Raw genomic sequence first — 18,225 nt, 5'->3', positions numbered from 1 at the left:
AGGCACTGAATGTAATCCATTCTATTAGGAGAACTTGGTGTCAAATTGCAACAACCTCACCTTGAGGATATTTTACCATTGATTTTTAGAGAGAGTGGAAGATAGAGAAAAATATCGATGGGAGAGAAACACATCAATTGGTTGCCTCCTGGACACATTCCAAACAGGACCTGGGCCAGGGAGGAGCCTGCAATCACGGCACGTGCCCTTGACTGAATAGAAGCTGGAAATTTCAGTTTGCAGACCGATGTTCTATCCATGAGCCAAACCGGCTAGGGCGCAACACTGATTTTTATTGAGTGCTTACTGTGTACCAGACATCATTCTGGTACATAGGTTCTCACTTAGTCATAGGAATCACTTTATGAGGCAGGCACTGTTGGCATTCCCATTTTACAGTTGAGGAAAACCAGGCACAGAGAGATTCAGTAACTTTCCCAAGATCTCATGGCCACTAGAATAGGAAACTCTGGAGCTCACACTTTTAACTACTACATCACATCACCCCCCAGAGGAAAAGCTGATTCTCAAGTGTAATTTTGACCATCGGTTTCATTCTCTATGTCCTGCACTCACGTGCTCTTAGTTCTTCCTGATCTTCGTCTCAAAAACGTCAGAGAAATCATGTGGCCAGTGTTGCTCAGTGGTTGAGTGTCGACCTAGGAACAGTGATGACAAGGTTCAATTCTCGGCCTAGGTTGTGGGCTCAATCCCCAATGTGGGGCCTGAAGGAGGCAGCCCACCACTGATTCTCTATCATCATTGATGTTTCTATCTCTCTCTCCCTTCCTCTCTGAAATCAATAAATATATATTTAAAAACAAAAACAGAAAAATCAGCAGCAGCAGTAGCCATTTTTATCAGTGGCTCCGCTGGGAGGAGCTGGATGTATCTGGAATGTTGTAACGTTATCTGTGTAATCCACTGAGGATGCCAACATTGTACGTGAAAAAAACAGCAACTGAGTCTGAAAGTGACTCTCCACTATTGCAAACTGTGGCGCAAAAGCAGGATTGGCACCAGTGTCAGAAAGTACTTAATGCCCACAGTTTGGGCTGCAGTATGTGTTTCTCTTCTTAACATCTTCAGGGAATAATCTATAAAGGGCGGGAATTTACTCTTTGAAGGTTTGGAATAGGATAGTGCATTGAAGTTTGAGACCTCTTCCCTGAGGGCTAATTATATGATAAACTTTGAGGTTGATCTGCTCAGAAATCTCACACCTGATGGTGATTGAAATATGTTTCTTGACACTTATAATTTTTATTTAAACTTACTAAACAAGGTCTTTTAGGCATATTTAGAGAGAGCTTATTTTATCATATATCACTCTTCTGGACACACACAAAAGAAAGTAAGTGAAATTAATTAGATAATGTAGTCCTAAACCTTCCTGTTCGGTATTTGACTTTGTATTCGGAGTTTGACTTGAAATTGCAGTCATCTCTGTGTTTTTCTTCACACAGTGTAGCAGGTCCTTGAATAACATGGCTTCCTTATAGTGTCGATGAGGTGTTTAAGAACTTAACTCTTGTTAACATCAATTAGCCTATGGTAAAACTGATTTCCTTATACTCATGTCATTTCTCTTAAAAGTCACAGAACCTATCCATGAAATTAAGAGAGGACTTCCTGTACTATCTGCTGCTATCAGAGCTTTGGTGATGGGCACTCTTAAATCTGTGCACAGCCTTTCAAACCATGAATTATACACTTGTTAACACTGCATTTAGAGACAGAGTCTAGCTTGCCTGGGTTAGCTGCTGATGCGTTGGTAAAATGTTCTATTATGTTTTTTCACCTTTCATGGGATCTAAACCAAGTGGTTGTCTTGAGATTAAGTAACACTAGAGGGCAGCCTGCAAGTTAGAGAAACAAATGATACTACATCTGTGCAATAATTTGACATCACAACAAGTCATCTACAGTTTACTTTCTCAGCATAATGACACCAACTTAAATACGGCATCCCAACATAAAAGAATCAAATGATTCCTTAATGTTTAATTTTAACGTGCCTTTAAAATAAGACAGCAAAGCAAACTAAATCATAAAGGTTTTCTCCCTTCCAGAAACCCACTCAATTTGTGAAAGCTCCCTAAGGATACTTGATGTTTCTAATCCTGCTTTGTTTCACTTCTGTTTTCAACCTCTTTAAAAAATATGGCACAAAACCTTATTTTATTATAGAATAAGACTTTCCTGTTATAAGTTTTATTTAGAACCCTCTGAAAGAAAACTGCAAAGTGAAGGGTAAATACATAATACCCATTTTTTTAGAATTCTTTTTTATAGTACAAATGTTATATTCAACAATTAAAGACACAGGAGGATTCCTCGGGCCAACTGTACAACATCAATACTATCTAGGGGGTGGAACATAACAAAATCTGTGATACCTCGATCACCTGTGTAATGAAGATTGATTTCTTTGTGAATAAAATATTATTAAACACATTTTTTCTTCAAAGTTAGCATAATGCAGCAAAAAAAAAAAGGCCTCGCTATCTGCTAACACTGTCTTATTAAATAAACAACACAATTTAGGTGTTATTTGTATTTTGTGAATGACGTCACCTGTAACATTTTGATTGCTCAAGGCAACCTAAGAGATAAACACTTACATAAACATGCCCAGCTCGAGTCGGGGGTGGGGAGGGGCAGGGAGAGACATACACACGTATATCTAATTTCAGAATTCAAAAACTTGCATAAAGTAAAATAGTTCAGAATGAAAAAAAAAATAGGAGACAGGTGGCCCAATGTATGCCCCGATTCTCACGAGTGAATCATTCACCCTTGTTCCTCCTGCACTTTCGTAATCAGTTTTTATGGTGCTTCGCTCTTCCCCATCTTCTGCTCATCATGCTCTGGTATTAACCTCCCTGATGTTGGAGAAAGTGGTCCCAGCTGCCAGACCAAATATGACAGTTTAAACACTCTTAACTTCAAATCCTTAGCACTCCTTTCACAGAGCTGGGTGTGAGCACAATGGATGAGGTCCAAGGCTTTGGTGTTTGGCCCATTACGTGTCATGTAAATAAGGTTTATCATAGCTGTTAAATATTAACTATTTGGCCCAGCCAGTGTGGCTCAGTGGTTGAACATTGACCACTGAGAAGGTCATGGTTCGATTCCTGGTCAGGACACATGCCTAGGTTATGTAGGAGGCAGCTGACCATTGATTCTTTCTCATCGTTGATGTTTCTACTTTTATCTCCCTTTCCCTCCCTCTCTGAAATCAATAAAAATATATTTAAAAATATATATTAACTATTGTTGTCTATAAACCTGTGTCCTTGACCTGGCCAATGTCCCTACTCTCTGCTTAGTTCCCCAGATGGGACATCTTGGAACCATGTTTTACTCCTTCCACTCCCTTATCCCATACATCCAACTGGTCCCTAAGTCTTTTTTTTTTTTAATCTATTTTTTAAAATTTCAGTGAGGAAGGGTGAGGGAGAGATAGATAGAAACATCAATGAGAAAGAATCATTAATCAGCTGCCTTCCACACGCCCCACACTGGGGACCAAGCCCTGACCAGGAATCCAACTGCAACCTTCTGGTTCATAGGTCGACACTCAACCCCTGAGCCACATCAGCAGGGCAAGGTCCTTAAGTCTTGACAACTGTACCTTGCAAACACACCCAGAATGTTTCCCTTTTCCACTTACAGTGCTAGCAGATTTGTATTTCTAACACACCTTTGATGATGTCATCAAAAGCATCACCTGCCTCCACCTCCAAGTCCCCTCTATAGAGCAGGGCAGAGCCCTCCACAGGCTGCTCTCAATGCCCCTTTCTGTCCTCAGGGCTTCCACACCACACTACCAGTCCCCGGGAGGCTCCTGGCTGCTCTGGGGCCAAGGCCTTCATTTCCTGCCCCTGGACCTTTGCACCTGCCTTTCCCTTAGACCCACTGCTCTTCCTCCCCTAGCCTCCCACCTACTGAAACTTCTCTCATTCTTTAGATACAACTCAAATGCTTCCTCCTTCACAAAGGCCTGTCTGAGCTCCCATCAGGACAGAGCTGCTCCTTCCTGTCCTCCTCAGCATCCTCACCACTCTGCTTCTGGGATGGAAAATAGACCTGACACTTCAGTGTTTTATGTACCCACCCTTCTCGCCAGAATTGGGCCAATTTCAGGCCTATGGTGAGTACACAATTCGTAAATTCTAAACTGGGTCATCACTGTGTCTCTTCAGTACCTAGAACTTGTCTGACGTAGATGCCAATTAAATTGAGTTGCTGCCTTCGCTAGACCTGGCAGCATGGACCCGAGAGTAAATTGACTTAGTTAGAGGGCAGATCCACGTATGCTGTGCCACACCACATTATTCCTTGCTAAACACGTGTTTCTGTTTTATAGGCATAAGTTGCAAGCCCCAGGAGGCTACTCCTACCGGGGTATCTGGCTCAACCCTCTGTCCCTCCAGTTCTACCCTGCACCTCGGCCAAAGTTTCCATCCTCATGTTACTGTTTATTTTTATCCCTACTATAAAACAGGACTAGGATCCCAAATAAAAACAGGCCCCATTTTTCAATTGATCTCCTTTCAGATGACAGACTCAAGACCCTAAGAGCCTCTGGAGACAATGTTCAGAAATGGCTTTCCACTGAGCAGCAGAATTTAGGTCCCAGCAGAAGCTGCAGGTGAAGTCCGTGGAAAGTTACTTTTGTTCTGTGTCAGTGTTCAATCTGCACAATAGGCATAACGTAAGAGCATGTATGGTTGGAAGACCGTAATGGTTTGGAAGTACTGAGTGAACAGCGACATAACATGGAGGAGCACAACACTCAGAGTCAGAAGGTTGGGAGCTTTGTCCCAGCCCTTCCCTTACCAGGTGTTCTCTTAGGCAAATTATTTGACCTCTCTGAACCTCAGTTATCTCATCTTTAAATTGGGTAAATTAATACCTGCCTTGCCTAACCCAGGATGTAATGATATTAAATGAGGCAATGTTTATAGAGGCACTTTGAAAACTATAAACACTTTGGAAATGAGGTCTTTATTATTAATAATAACACTGTAAATACTGCTGATGTTGACCATCACCTGTAAGCAAGCCTGATTTCTAGATCTGATGTGGGGCTCAGTAAGACTCCTTCCAGGTGACCAGCCCTGTGCTGGTACCTCACTGTGGAAGCAGCCTCCTCTCCCTGGATGGTGCCGCCCAGGAAGGAGTATCTGCACTGTAAACAGAGGCACCGGAAAGCAATGAAATATGCAAACGAGTTATGATTACTTTTACTAGGACAAGCCCAGGAGTTAAGACCAGGTATAGTTGACAACAAGAAAAGATACCGTCCTGTTCTACATTTAAAACCTTTTCAAGTTCTGCTCTGAAGAATTTGCATTTCAATAACAATGTGAAAATGTCAAGCTATTCACAGCATTGCAAAGCCTTCTCTCACACACCTGTGTGTTGTAGGATCTGAGCAGGCAATTTTGTTGTCCTTTTATTCTTGGGAACAGATGTGTTTGGGCAATAGTAACAGGTCTTATGTTCTGGACATGACAAAATATGAAAACGAAAGCTCCACCCTGCAAAATATCCCATGAGAATTAATTAATCAACATATTCGACATGTTGAACTTCCTCTCATCACAAATGAGAGGAAACACCTTGTAGATAAAAGTTGACTTTTTAATAGAAAACGTTTTCCTGTACTCCCGAACATCCCTTTAAAAGAAAAACAAATCCCAAAGATGTTTGTTACCTTTTCTCTCGGCTACGTAAGAGACTACTCTGTTCTTTCTACTTTTGACACCAGTAGCATCTCCTCCTGGCTGGGCAAACATGGGATCATGACGCTGGGTTGGCTTTATTAAAAAGTAAAACCAGCCCTAGCCAGTTTGGCTCAGTGGATAAAGCATCGGCCTGTGGACTGAAGAATCCCAGATTCGATTCTGGTCAAGGGCCCATGCCAGGGTTATGGGCTCAATCCCCAGTAGGGGTAGTGCAGGAGGTAGCCGATCAATGATTCTCTCTCATCATTGATGTTTCTGTCTCTCTCTCCCTCTCCCTTCCTCTCTGAAATCAATAAAGATATATTAAAAAAAAAAAAAAAGGAAAACCATACTGCATGCACTGGGACAACCATCTTAGAAATTACTTTACATAATCACTACCCTAGAACACAGTACAGCAAACATTACAAATCAATTTAATTTAGGCACTTTCTCATTAAGATGCTTATAGATCGGTAAGCTTAGTTGTAAAAGCAAAGCAATGATAATAAGCACACACTCTACTAAACTAGATGAGTTATATGCTATTAGTTTCATCATATAAGCTACAAAATGATTAGTCACAGAAACTCAGTTCTTAAGTTGGACTTAATTTATTATATCTAACTTTCATTAGAGCCTCTAGTTAAAAGTTGAATGTAAATAGTTCCCTAACAATATAATTCAGCTTCTTGATATCTGTTCTAAAACTCACGACACAGGACAAAAGCACTTCCAACAAGATGTGAGACCTATTTCCTTCCAGGGCCTACAATAGCCCCTGGTCTGTATTTGTCACACTTGGTAAATACTTGTGGGCAAAGGCAATACCACCTGGTCTACCATCCCCAGCGTATGGCAGCGTTCATTTGAAGGAACTGAGGCACCACTCCAAGTCCCATTCAGTCTTTGGGAGGAATGGCCTTAAATCCAGGTAGAAGCCAGAAAATGTCACCTATTTTGATAAGTAAATTGCTTTAAAATTAAAAATGGTTCACCTGCCATTCCAACATACTCTGCATCTGTATGACCACTTGGGGGACAATGCATTTTACCACTCTAGGAAGGATGCAGCAAGACATTCTTCATACACTGAGAACCTAGTGTGGTGTGCATGGCAAGAAAATGGAAGCATATTCAAGTCACTGCTGTTGGAAATGTTCCACCAAAATACGTTTTGTGCCTTGGAGGCACAAGGGAAAATCTGTAATCAGAAATCATTAATTAAGGTTAATTAAAGTCCACATTGTATTGGACTGACATCTACACAAAAGTACTGCTTGCTTTTCTTAAGGCTCTATGTGTAGCATCTTGCCTGACCTGACACCCAAGAATAATGCCAATTTGTGACTGTAGAGAGGACAGCAAACTGAATTCACACAAACTCTTCTTCTCACACCAAAAGCTTCTGATCGGAAATATTAGTCCCACTGTTCTCTCCCACTCCACACCCCACCCCGCCCTTAAAACAACTTATGAGAATATTATAAAACGTGCAGGACACATTTTCTTGCCCTGTCAAACAATTGGGGGTCCATAATGCTGAATTTAAAAATGCATGCTTGTTTTGCTTCACGGAGATATTTGAGGGGGACCTGGAGAAGGGCTGGGGAATAATTGCAGCCTATGGGTAAGCCGACCACATGATCAAAAACTGCTGTGACACTTAAAAGTGTTTCTCCGCAAGGAATTCCCGTGCCCAGAAGCCTGGTGAAGCCAGTAGCAATTAAGGGCATGTTATCCTTTTAATTTACTTCAAATTATTGGCCTCTAAATTCAATCATTTAGTGTGGTTGGGTAAGGGCGGGGTCAATATAATAGGCACGTGCATTAAAATGCTTGTTGATCTGACACAAAAAATGAGACAGGCTGGATATGGGGAAATTTGAACCGGTTGCTTTGAAGCTCACCCTGAAATGAAAACTAGTCATTTTCTAGTAAAAAAATAAAAATGACTATTTTCCTAGATGAGGCCCATTTGTAATGAATGAAAGGTTTTCATCTTCTGAACCTGCCTGGATTTTCATCTGATGCTTTGCATGTCCTGAATTCAGTGCCATTGCATCAAGTGTGAGATTGTTTTATGTTATGTTTTAGTCTATGAGGAATTTAATGGCTCAGCTTATACTGGTAGGAGTCCTTGAAAGTCCACTTGAGGAATGGGGAAGAAAACATTAAGAAGTGCCCCGGTAGTTTCTGTTACACAGGCCACATTTACCTAACAAAGGAAGCCTGCGCTCCACATCACACAGGAAGCACATAAATCCAGCTAGTAGGTGGGTCTCCCTCTTGCAACAATTTACTTCTCCAAATCTTTTCTTGACTCAGTCATGCAATATATGCACAACTGGAGAGGTTTTCCTAATCAACCCTTAAGTCACAAATCTAAACACAAAATAGCAAAATAGTACAATTACAGAAATTAAAAAAAAAAATGCTCTTATACTCAAAAGTTGACAAAGCAGCAGATCTATGGGCCAATGTTGCAAATACAGCCAAATGGCCTCTAGCTCCTCAGTAATGTGTGTCAAACCTAAAAAAAAAAAAGAAAAATAAAGGTGAAACCTGAAAGAAAGCACTAAATGTTTGCATTGCCATACCCAGGCAAGAGACACAGCACTCCTGAGGTCATTTTATTTATTTAGCAATCTGCAGAGCCAACACCAATTTATGAAGCTGAAATGTTGAGCAAAGTCATGAATGCCCTCATTTACCTCCACCTTTATAAATAGTCCTAACGAAGAGTTCGCACCCTTGTGCTTTCTCGTCGGAAGATGAAAGTGACATCAGCCCCTGGACTGTAATTTTTTGCCAGCAGCGCTGAGCAAGAGGCAAATCCTCGAGTAAATATCAGCTGGCTGCGCACATAACAAGGTCCAGGGAGACGCTCTCAGAAGTTGCCTCTTTGAATCGGGCACTGAATTAGAAGAGAAGTGGCTTTCAGTTCTTTCAAGAGCACCGCAACTGCCAACATAACTGCCAGTCTTGCAAGCCCTAGTATATCTCAAACCTTTCCCAAGACACCCCAACACTATCGGAGGCACTGAAACTATGGCAACCGAATAAGAAAGCAGCCTCCATGATTAATAGATGAAGATCCCAGCGACAGTGTCTAGCTGGGGCCATCATTCATGATGCGCGAAAAATTAGCACAGAATCCATCTTGAAAACTATTAAACAAGTATTCTTATAAAAATCCACCCAACGGCCATTTGGCTACGTATACTCCAGTTTAGGATGCTGTAAACTATTCGGTGTCCATGTATTGCTCACAATGCTGAGATGAGCATGTTCTTAGTAACTCTAATGCTCTCATTTTTAGAATAATTAAAGGCTTAATCTACCGGCTTCCCACCTGGGTATTTAAAGCCTAGGAACTAATGCATACAAACACCAAAATAAGTGAATGAAGTCACGTGGTTCTTGGGGTAAAAAGGAGGAGACACAGTTGGTGGATTGTTGGAACGTTTTTTTGTGGAATGCAGTTTTTCATAAAGCATTCCATTTTCGGGGAAGGACCATTCCCTCTTACCAGCTCAATCAGTATTCTCTCAGTTTCCTCATTCAAGGACAGCTGGAGTCACTGCAATATTAATGAAAAGATTGAATACTCTCCTTTAAAAGGGGTCAGGAATAAGAAAAAGGAAAGAAGAGTGGATCCATCACAGAAAGCTCGTCTGTAAAAGTCTCATATAACATTAAACCATAACGGATATAGTGTTTCTTCTCAGCCCCAAAATGGTTATTTCCCAATGGCGTGTTTTCATTGTGTTCAGTGCCAGCTCGTGCTATAAATGCTTCAAATCTAATCATGGCCAAAGGCTTGGTCTTGAACACGTGGGAGGGTAGAAAGGCTAAGAGAGGGGTAAATAGCATCTCCTGCTAAATTTTTTAATTGGCGGGGATTCTTTGAATTAAATTTTCTACAAATGGCAATTATAGGTTAGTGGGAAACCACAGAAGCGCTGAGTCATCGTAAATGAAAGCCTCAGGTCTGTGGGCTGTGTGTGGAAACACCGAATACTAGCAATACTTTCAAAGCAGGTGATCTCACTCACTGCTCAGAAGACCTGGCCCTTCAGTCTCTGAGGCATGTTAATTGCTGATTTATTTCTCTCTCTCTTTATATTATCTTTCTACTTACAAAATTTAAGAGGAAAACAAATTTGTCTTTTAGCCAAAATAACTAATTCTAGGCCAGGAGAGACCCCTATTCCTCCTGGTGCAGCAGTCCTTTGGGAATGTGGTGATGATGCCCATTTACTGTACCTTCCTTCTCGCTGATAAGAATTTGCATGGCTATCATTTGAATCAAATTTCATGGCAGTATATCAGTCAGAGTAAATGCTATCTCTATTGGGGTCAGCTAACTATCTCCTCCGTTTGGTGGGGAAGGTGATGATTTGCTTCTGAGTGGAGAAAGCATCATGCTCTCCCAAATGGATTGCAGGTCTGCCCAGGGAAGAGTGACCCGGCAAGTGTATGGCCAGCATGCAGACCCTCTTGCAGAAGTTGGTGACAGCCTCCTAGGAGTCGTTGGGCAGCCAGTGTCTCCTATCACAGGTATGGTGCTTGGGGTCCATTTAGCTCATCACTGAACAGTCATTTCTGGCTACTCTCAGATGCCAAAGGTGGGCACTTTCAGATTCTTTGGTGGGTTCAGATTGTGTGTTTTATCCTTAAAATGTTAGTAAGTGAAGGATATCATTTCTTTAAAACAACTCTCCTTTGGGTCTTATTTGGTGTGAGGCCCTATGCTACTTGCTATTGTTTTGTTTGTATAGTGTTTTTGGTTTTTTTCTTCTATGTTGGGCGTGATATTTCAACATGATATTTCAACTTCCACGGTTAGAAAAAGGATCATGACTCCTCTTCCCATGCAAGTGACTCTTTCACATGCTTCTCAGCTTAAAACCTCTGACACTATTGCCAGCTGACCGTGTGAATGTTCCTTGCTAGCCCAAAGGTTGTTTCCTTTGCATCATCTCTTTATGCTACAGACTTGTGGCCATTTCCTTCTGTACTCTCCCCTCTGGGCACTCTCCATGACTACTGTCACCCAGAAACAAATAACTCCTTCCCTAGCTGGGTAGCTCAGTGGGATGGAGCATTGTCTGGTACACTGAAGGGTTGCGGGTTTGATTCCTGATCAGGGCACATACCGAGATGCACTGCATATGGCAGGCAGCCAAACGATGTTTTTTCTCTCTCTCTCCCTTCTTTTTCTAAAAATCATTAAAAACATATCCTCAGGTGAGGATTTAAAAAAATTCAAAGCAACTTGTATTTAATGAATGTGTATAGTGTACCAGGTATTGTGCTACAAATTTACAGATACCATCATATTTACTCTTAACAACCATAACATCATCATACTAGCATTTTACAAATGGAAATGGAGACAGACAAGTTAAGTAACTGGCTCGAAGTCACACTGTTTGTAAATGGCAAAAACTAGGATGCAAATCCAAGTGCGGTCTGTCCACCTAAGAAGCGTGACCTCGGCACTCCCTCCAGAACCCTCTACTGCCTTCCCTGTGACAGTCCCTCCATGTTATAAACTTCTCACCACAAAATCTAATGACATTGCGCGTGTTACAGCGAAGATCAGAACTTCTACTACTCCTAGTTCACCCTGACAGGTCTGTTCCACATTCATTCACACGTTGACGTTAACCAGTGTAGAACTTACCTAAGCACAAACAATGCCCTCGCTTTGTTTATAATGACTGGCAGAGTGCCCCTCCCATGACCTCGCTCTATTTAATGGTCACATTGAAAGCAATCTTTACTTGATGCAGTTGGCGTTCTGATTAATGTAGCTACTATCCCAGTTGTATGTAGACTGTGTGTTTTCAATGAATTTGAGGATATTGTTTAATTTCACAATGTGGTTTACACTAAAATGACATCAACAGAGTCTAATCTTTCTTTTCTGATTTAGAAGACAATGAAGTAGGGTCTCTGCTAGGCCTAGGGCGTGGGGAGGGAGGAGCTCTAGCATCAAACTTCAAATTTCCAAAGTGCCTTTCATAGTTTACCATATACATTCACATTCCTGATTTCATCTTATTCTTCCAGCAGTCCTACAAGGTAGGAAGCACAGGTTACTATTCACATTTTTTGTTTAAAATAATGCAGATCAGAAAGGTGAAGATAGTTGAAGTCTGGAGCCCAGTTCTTCTGACTCCAAGTACGGGACCTTCAACAAGTTACTGCTATACTTGTACAGGGCAGAAATGTGGGTTAACAAGCGTATTATTTTCTCCTGGTAGGAAGTTCAATTTTGAAAACTACTGTTCGTAAACTCCAAAACAGCAAGAAGGTTCTGTGGCCAATGGTTAGAATGCAGAACAAATGAGGCCAAGGTCAAAAGCTCAATCCCCAGGAGTGCTGGCTTGTCTTCTTAGCTCAGTTTCTTGGCACGTTGATTTTGCCTAACTCAGATTCCCTCCAGCTTCACCAGGTGTCCCACAGATGTGTTCCTGGCCACAGAAGGGAACTGGGTGAGAGTGTGGGAATGAGCAGGCTCCAATCTATCACCAAGACTGGGAAAACAACCCACAGTGAATGTTCTACTAATGGTGCATGAGACATATCACCTATGTACATGGAAGACATTGTTCACACACACACACACACACACACACACACTCTCATGCAGGCAGAGAGATAGCTCATTTGATGGAAACATGGCATAGAAAAACGAGCAGACGTTGCCTGGCTGGCATAGCTCAGTGGTTGAGCATTGACCTATGAACTAGGAGGTCACGGTTCGATTCTCGGTCAGGCCATATATCTGGTTCTCTCTTATCATTGATGTTTCTATTTCTTTCTCCCTCTCTGAAATCAAGAAAAAAAAATATATATATATATATCTATATATGAAAAATAAAATGAGCAGACAAAAGAGATAAAGATTAGTTGTTTGCAAAAAGAGTCACCATTCATTCATTCACTCAATAAGCACTTGTCCTAGAGGGCCTAGGATGTGCCAGGCACAGGTGTAGGTGCTGCAGGTAAGGTAGTGAATAAAACATAAACATGTCTACCCTTATGGCATTATGTTCTAGTGGAGTGCAAAATAAACTAGGACAACGTATAGTGTCCTGGGCTGTGAAAGTGCTAAGGGAAAAAAGTGAGGCAGGCCAGGGCGGTAGGAGGTGTTGAGGGAAAAGGGTGAAGTAAATAAGGTGATCAGAAAAGGTTTCACTGAGAAAGTGACATTTGAGCAGAAACCTAAGGAATGTGAGGAACAATCATGAAGCCATCCAGGGGCAAGACCCTTCCCAAGCCATAAAAGAGCCTGCAAGGGACCAAGGAGAGCACAACTGGCATTGAAGTCACCCCAAGGAGAGGAGGTCAGCGAGGCGGGGGCCCAAGTGCAGATCATGTGGGTCCACAAAGCCACAGGAAGGACTTCGGCTTTCCCTGGGATGAAGTGGGAAAGCTGAGCGGAAGTGATCTGATCTAGCTTAGCCTTTTCACTCTGGGGATGGCAGGGAGAAAAGACTGTAGGAGGCCCAGAGCAAAACAGGAAGACAGACGGGAGGCAGGCACAATAACCCAGCAGGGGCGCTCAGTGGCTTAGCCAGTGTGTGGCCCCCAGAAATGGAAGGCCTGCAGGAAGTCCGAATGCCAACAGCATTGCAGCTGGAATGGGTGTGGACAGAGAAAGAGTCACAGATTTTAGGCCTGAGGAACTCAAAGGATGGAACATGCCATTTACCGGGATGGAGATTTTAAGAAAAGCATATTTGGGGGAGAAAGATCCAGAAGTAGGTGTTTGGAATGTTGACTACCTGAGAGATGCACATTATTTGGGAGACATCAGAGTATTGATAGTTTTATGTGACACTCTCCATTAGTGTAATTAGAATAATTCTAATAAAAAAGTTTTACAGTACGTCATCTGCTTCACAAAGCAAGATACTTTGGTGTATATCCTATACTATAATAGTCCCAGCCTGAGAAGTATCCTGAGCTCCCTTCTCCCCTTGAGGTCTGTGTGGTATGATATCTTATTTGCCCATTTCAAAGGGATTAAATGCCTCCCTCCCTTCCCTACCTTACCATATCCCCAGGAGGCAACCCTGTGGTTGCCAGCAGAGAATAGCTCAGTTGCTCTTGCAGCACATTTAAAGCAGATGAGAAAAGCCTTCACCCTGGAATAGAACTATCAGGGACAACTTGGCTTCAAAGGCACAGAGAGATTGATTGATATTGGGAGGTGGGGGCGGGGGGGGGCACAGCAGGATGCTTCCAGGCTGCACCTCCCCCTGGAAGTGTGAACACCCAGGGAACACCCACTCTGAGAGCTGGACAATTGTCTAAACCTAACATGGGGTGTGATAGCTACAGGCTTTCCCAGGCTTTACAGTGCTAATTAAAGTATTTGCAATTACTTTGGCTTGTTCTGTGATTCCTTTCTGCAAACAAACAAACACAAAAAGATGGGAGAATATATTAGCTCTTGGCCATGTAATTGTAAAAAAAAAAAAAAAAAGTTTTCCTCCCATAAACACTCTTTTGTTCTGCTTGGAAAAGAGCTGAACCCACTATGCACCCAGAGTAAAGTATCCGACTTACTTCCTTGTTCAAAACAGTATTTTTTCCTTCCATTTTATATGGGAGTGCAATTATCCATTTACTTTTAAAGCATGAGTATTTATTTTGAATTTAATAAAAGTTCTTAATTTGGGTGTCTTATTTTTATTGCACGAAGGTAAGTCTCCCTAATTCTTGCTATTCTTCTCATTCAACACACTTGGCAATGTTATCTGCCTACTCGGAATGCAAATGTTATATTTTTCTAATGAGGAAAGCATTCACTAGACTTTGAAAGAACTTGAGGGGTGTAAGTTTGTGTCTCTGTGTGCATAAATAAAGAGTTGCACTTATTGCTACTTTATAATAACCACATACTTGAAGGCATAGATTTTTTTTCACTAGAAAAAACACAGGTCCACTGTAAGTGGAGAAATGTGAACCACGTGTGACTATGTCATTCACTCATTTATTCATTAGACATTTAGTTAAGTTTATACACTGATTCTTATGAATTTTTAACCTCTTTAAACTTAGATGTTCCAACCTATAAGTATATTCTGCAGGTGGCTCCTGAGATGAAGATTTTGGGTGTCTGCTGAACATTTTTTACACAGGTGGATTACATGCATGATGGATAACGTTGGCCCATCTCTATCTGGTGGTTAACAGCAAAACATAACACTGTGAGAAGATTGTCAGAAATAAGGAACATGAACACAAACATCGTAAATAAGAAACATCAACTAGAATGCTGCTTTATATCAAGTTGAAAAAACACGTTAACACAAAAATGAAGTTTTATATCTGATTTCATTCCTGTTTGCTTTCAGGTTGGTTTGCAAGGTGCCTCATTCAAGAATGTCCTAAAACCAGAATATACATTGAGAGTGGAGGTTACTCAAGATTTGAATAAGAGTTACCATGTAAACAAGCATGGGTAAATCAAATTTAAATAGTCAATGCAATTATTTTTTAACAGATAGTTTAGGTTAATAGGTGGAGACACGGTTCTGCCACTGTATTTAAGGTTGGGTTAATAATTAACTTTGGTGCCTGGAGTGGTTTAATCAAAGCTTACTGTAAATCATAAAACTGCTCCATGCAGACTAAACAGGGTCTGCAAAAAAAACATACAAAATGTTCTTTTTATGACCCTGCTAGCCAATTGGATAAGGCGTAAACAAGTAGATATTTTTATTCAGAATTGAGCACAGGCATCTTTACTTTTGGGAAAGAATTAAAAAAAAATAGAGGAATCATGTATCCCAAACCAACAGTCTCCCCCCTGCCATCAGTGGCAACCCCTGGACTTAACGCCAAAGGTAAGATATGTGTTGGAAGGAAAACTGACAATTAACAGGATTAGAGAAAGGCAAGAAAAGGCGCTCGACCTTTCTACTCGGAAAAGACTTTAAAAACCAGCGCTGGGGGGCATTAAATAGCCTTCCTGAGACCTACTGGCAGGACGCTGCAACTGGGTTAAAGATCTTTTCTGAGTGGAGGCAAAAAAAAAAAAAAAAAAATTGGGGGAAAAAGGAGGGGAGGAAAAAAAAAAAAAAAAAAAAAGTTGTGCGAACAAGTGTGCAAAAGTGTGTCTCGTGCGCTCCTGTGTTTTTAAACCTTTCACGGATCACATTCAGTGGCAACTTGATTTCCATCCAGCATAAGCAGAGCGCGTTCCCACCCTGGCGGTGTCTGGCCACGGCCTCCCCAGCGCAACCACCTTTCTCCCAAGGACAGACGGCGAAGGCTGGAGGGGCTGCCCACTGCAACACGGGCGGCGGCTGGCCTGCGAGGGCTCGCTCTGGCTGTGAAGACAGAGGTTGCAGCCCCGCTCCACGCACACCAGGCTACCTGCTCTGTTCCTCCCTGGACTCCCGCTGACTGGAAACCTGCGCGCGCGCTCCGGAGGCCGGGATGCTGCTCTTGGAACTGGTGCCTGCATGGCCGCCAGCCCCGGCGAATGCCCACACGCACCCCCGCGCCAGCCGATGGCCACAGTGGCCGCATCAGCATCCCTAGTCCTGACCCTGACCTTCCCCTCCTTCCACGGCTTGAGAGACTGGTACAGCAAGTGCAGCCGCTGGTCGACGGTGGAGCGTGGGGAGTGGGGGCGCCACTGTCCAAAGAAGCCCGCACCGCGCTCCTAGTTGCACCCTGGGCCGTCCACCCGCTTCCCTTGGGGTTCAGCTTCTCGCAGGCTGCACATGCTGAGCCCCAGTCATGTCATGCCCGCCGCCCGTGGCTTTCAGAGAAACTTTCCAGAGGCGCCTGGTGGAGTGACCGGTGCTGGAAAAGGAGGAGTCGCTGGGCGAAGGGGCGGAGAGGGAGCGGGAAAGGCAGCGGAGTCCTGTTTCCTTTCCCGACACCCGCACGCTCCCTGGCTCCCCCAGCGCCGCTCGTGTCGAGGGAAGAGGGAGCGGACATCAGGATCCTGCTTTGCACTGCGTACCACAGCGGAGCTGAGAAGAAGCGGGAGAGCCTGGAGAACAGTCACCTCGCACCCCATCAGGGCCCAGCAGGGTGGGTGGGCACAGCCGGGCTGCTCCCGAGCGCCGCTGCCGAGAGGCAGAGCTCTAGAATGTGGCTAGTAGTTCGCAGACCCAGAACCTGGGGCAGGGGCAGAGCCCTTGCCTGGGTAGCAGCACTGGACCATCTCTTGCCAGGTCTTCCCACCCTCCCACCTCCCGGGAACCTCCTTTCCAGAGATTCTGGAGGAGGGCGCGGCACGCACCCGCCCGGGAGTGGCAGGCTCTGTCTGGAGAGGGACGACGCAGTCCCGACAGATGCTGTCCTCACTGCCCAGGAGCTGCGGCGAGGGATGGGGCCCAGGACGGAGCGCCGCACACCCCAGGAGGAGACCGCTCCTGGGCGCTCGTTCGAGCAAACAAAGCCCGGAACCCCTGGTGCCAGTGGCCGCGGGAACCCGGCTATCACCAAGTGGCAGGGCGCGCGGGTGCCAGGGCTATTACAAGTTTACACACTCCACACAGAGCCCAGCCCAGACCCCGCGCGGACAACAAAAGATCCCCTTCTCTTTCCCACCATCTCTGCGGAACCCATTCTCCCACTCCGAAATCCAAACCTGGTGATGGATGAAAACAGCGCTCTCCCACCCCACCTCTTGCAGCCCTCGAGGGCAGAACCCCTTTCCTGGCTTTCGCACCAGGACACGGCGCTTCCGAGAATCCCACCCTCATGGGGCATCTCTGCTCCCTGCTGGCCCCAAAGTGAGGACGAGAGGGTCCTGCACACACATCCCCGGACCAGACGGCCATCCGCGCCGTCGCGGTCGCGGTCGCGGTCGCGGTCCCGGTCCCGGGCGGCACCGGGGTCTCTGGGGCTCAGGGCAGAGAGGAGCGGCCGGCAGGGCTCGCGACTGCGTCCCCAGGGCCGGACAATGCTCAGGAGACAGAGATACGAGACAAAATAAAACGCAAGCACCACAAAGCAGCCAGAGCGTTCCGGCCGCGGCCCCAAGACCCACAAGCTGGAGGCGAGCCGCCCGGGAGGTGGAGCGCACCGGGGCGTCCCAGCCGTACCTTTTCGGTGCATCGACGGGTAGGCGGCCAGGGCTCGGAGCGGGCTGGTACAGCGTGGATCCCATTTAGTAATCCATTATCGAGACGATCTCTCCGGGCCGCGAGCTGCGCTCTCTCCTTCAACAGCCTTTGTCATTCCTACATGTGTGCTTGTCTCTTTGGGGATAACAGTCGCGGCGACTACTTTCTGGGATGCAAAAGCTCTGTGTTCATCTCCAATGAAAGGCGGAGAAGGGGATCAGAAAAAAGAAAGAAAAAAAAAACAATAAGGAAGGAGTAAATGTTCAAGAAACTCTTCTCCAAATCCAAATTCCACTTGGATTCCACTCCAGCGAGTCCCTTCGGTAGTGTCTGCGCCGATTAACAAGTCATTTCAGGGTGGGGGGCGGTGGGGGCTG

At 44.2% G+C, this 18,225-nt stretch overlaps 1 protein-coding gene across 3 annotated transcripts in view; it reads right to left on the bottom strand.

Annotated features, from left to right (window-relative positions):
* The window catches only part of SEMA6A (semaphorin 6A), a 128,962-nt gene extending 110,743 nt beyond the window's left edge, over positions 1-18,219 (bottom strand). For all 3 annotated transcript variants that reach the window (XM_006755264.2, XM_006755265.2, XM_006755266.2), the window contains exon 1: positions 17,828-18,219. The gene's annotated coding sequence lies outside the window, so the exon portion shown is untranslated. The remainder of the gene's footprint in view (positions 1-17,827) is intronic.
* Between the last annotated feature and the right edge of the window lie 6 nt (positions 18,220-18,225).

This window comes from Myotis davidii, unplaced genomic scaffold (assembly GCF_000327345.1).
Source record: "Myotis davidii unplaced genomic scaffold, ASM32734v1 scaffold130, whole genome shotgun sequence".
NCBI lineage: Eukaryota > Metazoa > Chordata > Mammalia > Chiroptera > Vespertilionidae > Myotis > Myotis davidii.
This window is presented reverse-complemented; position numbering and strand designations above follow the sequence as displayed.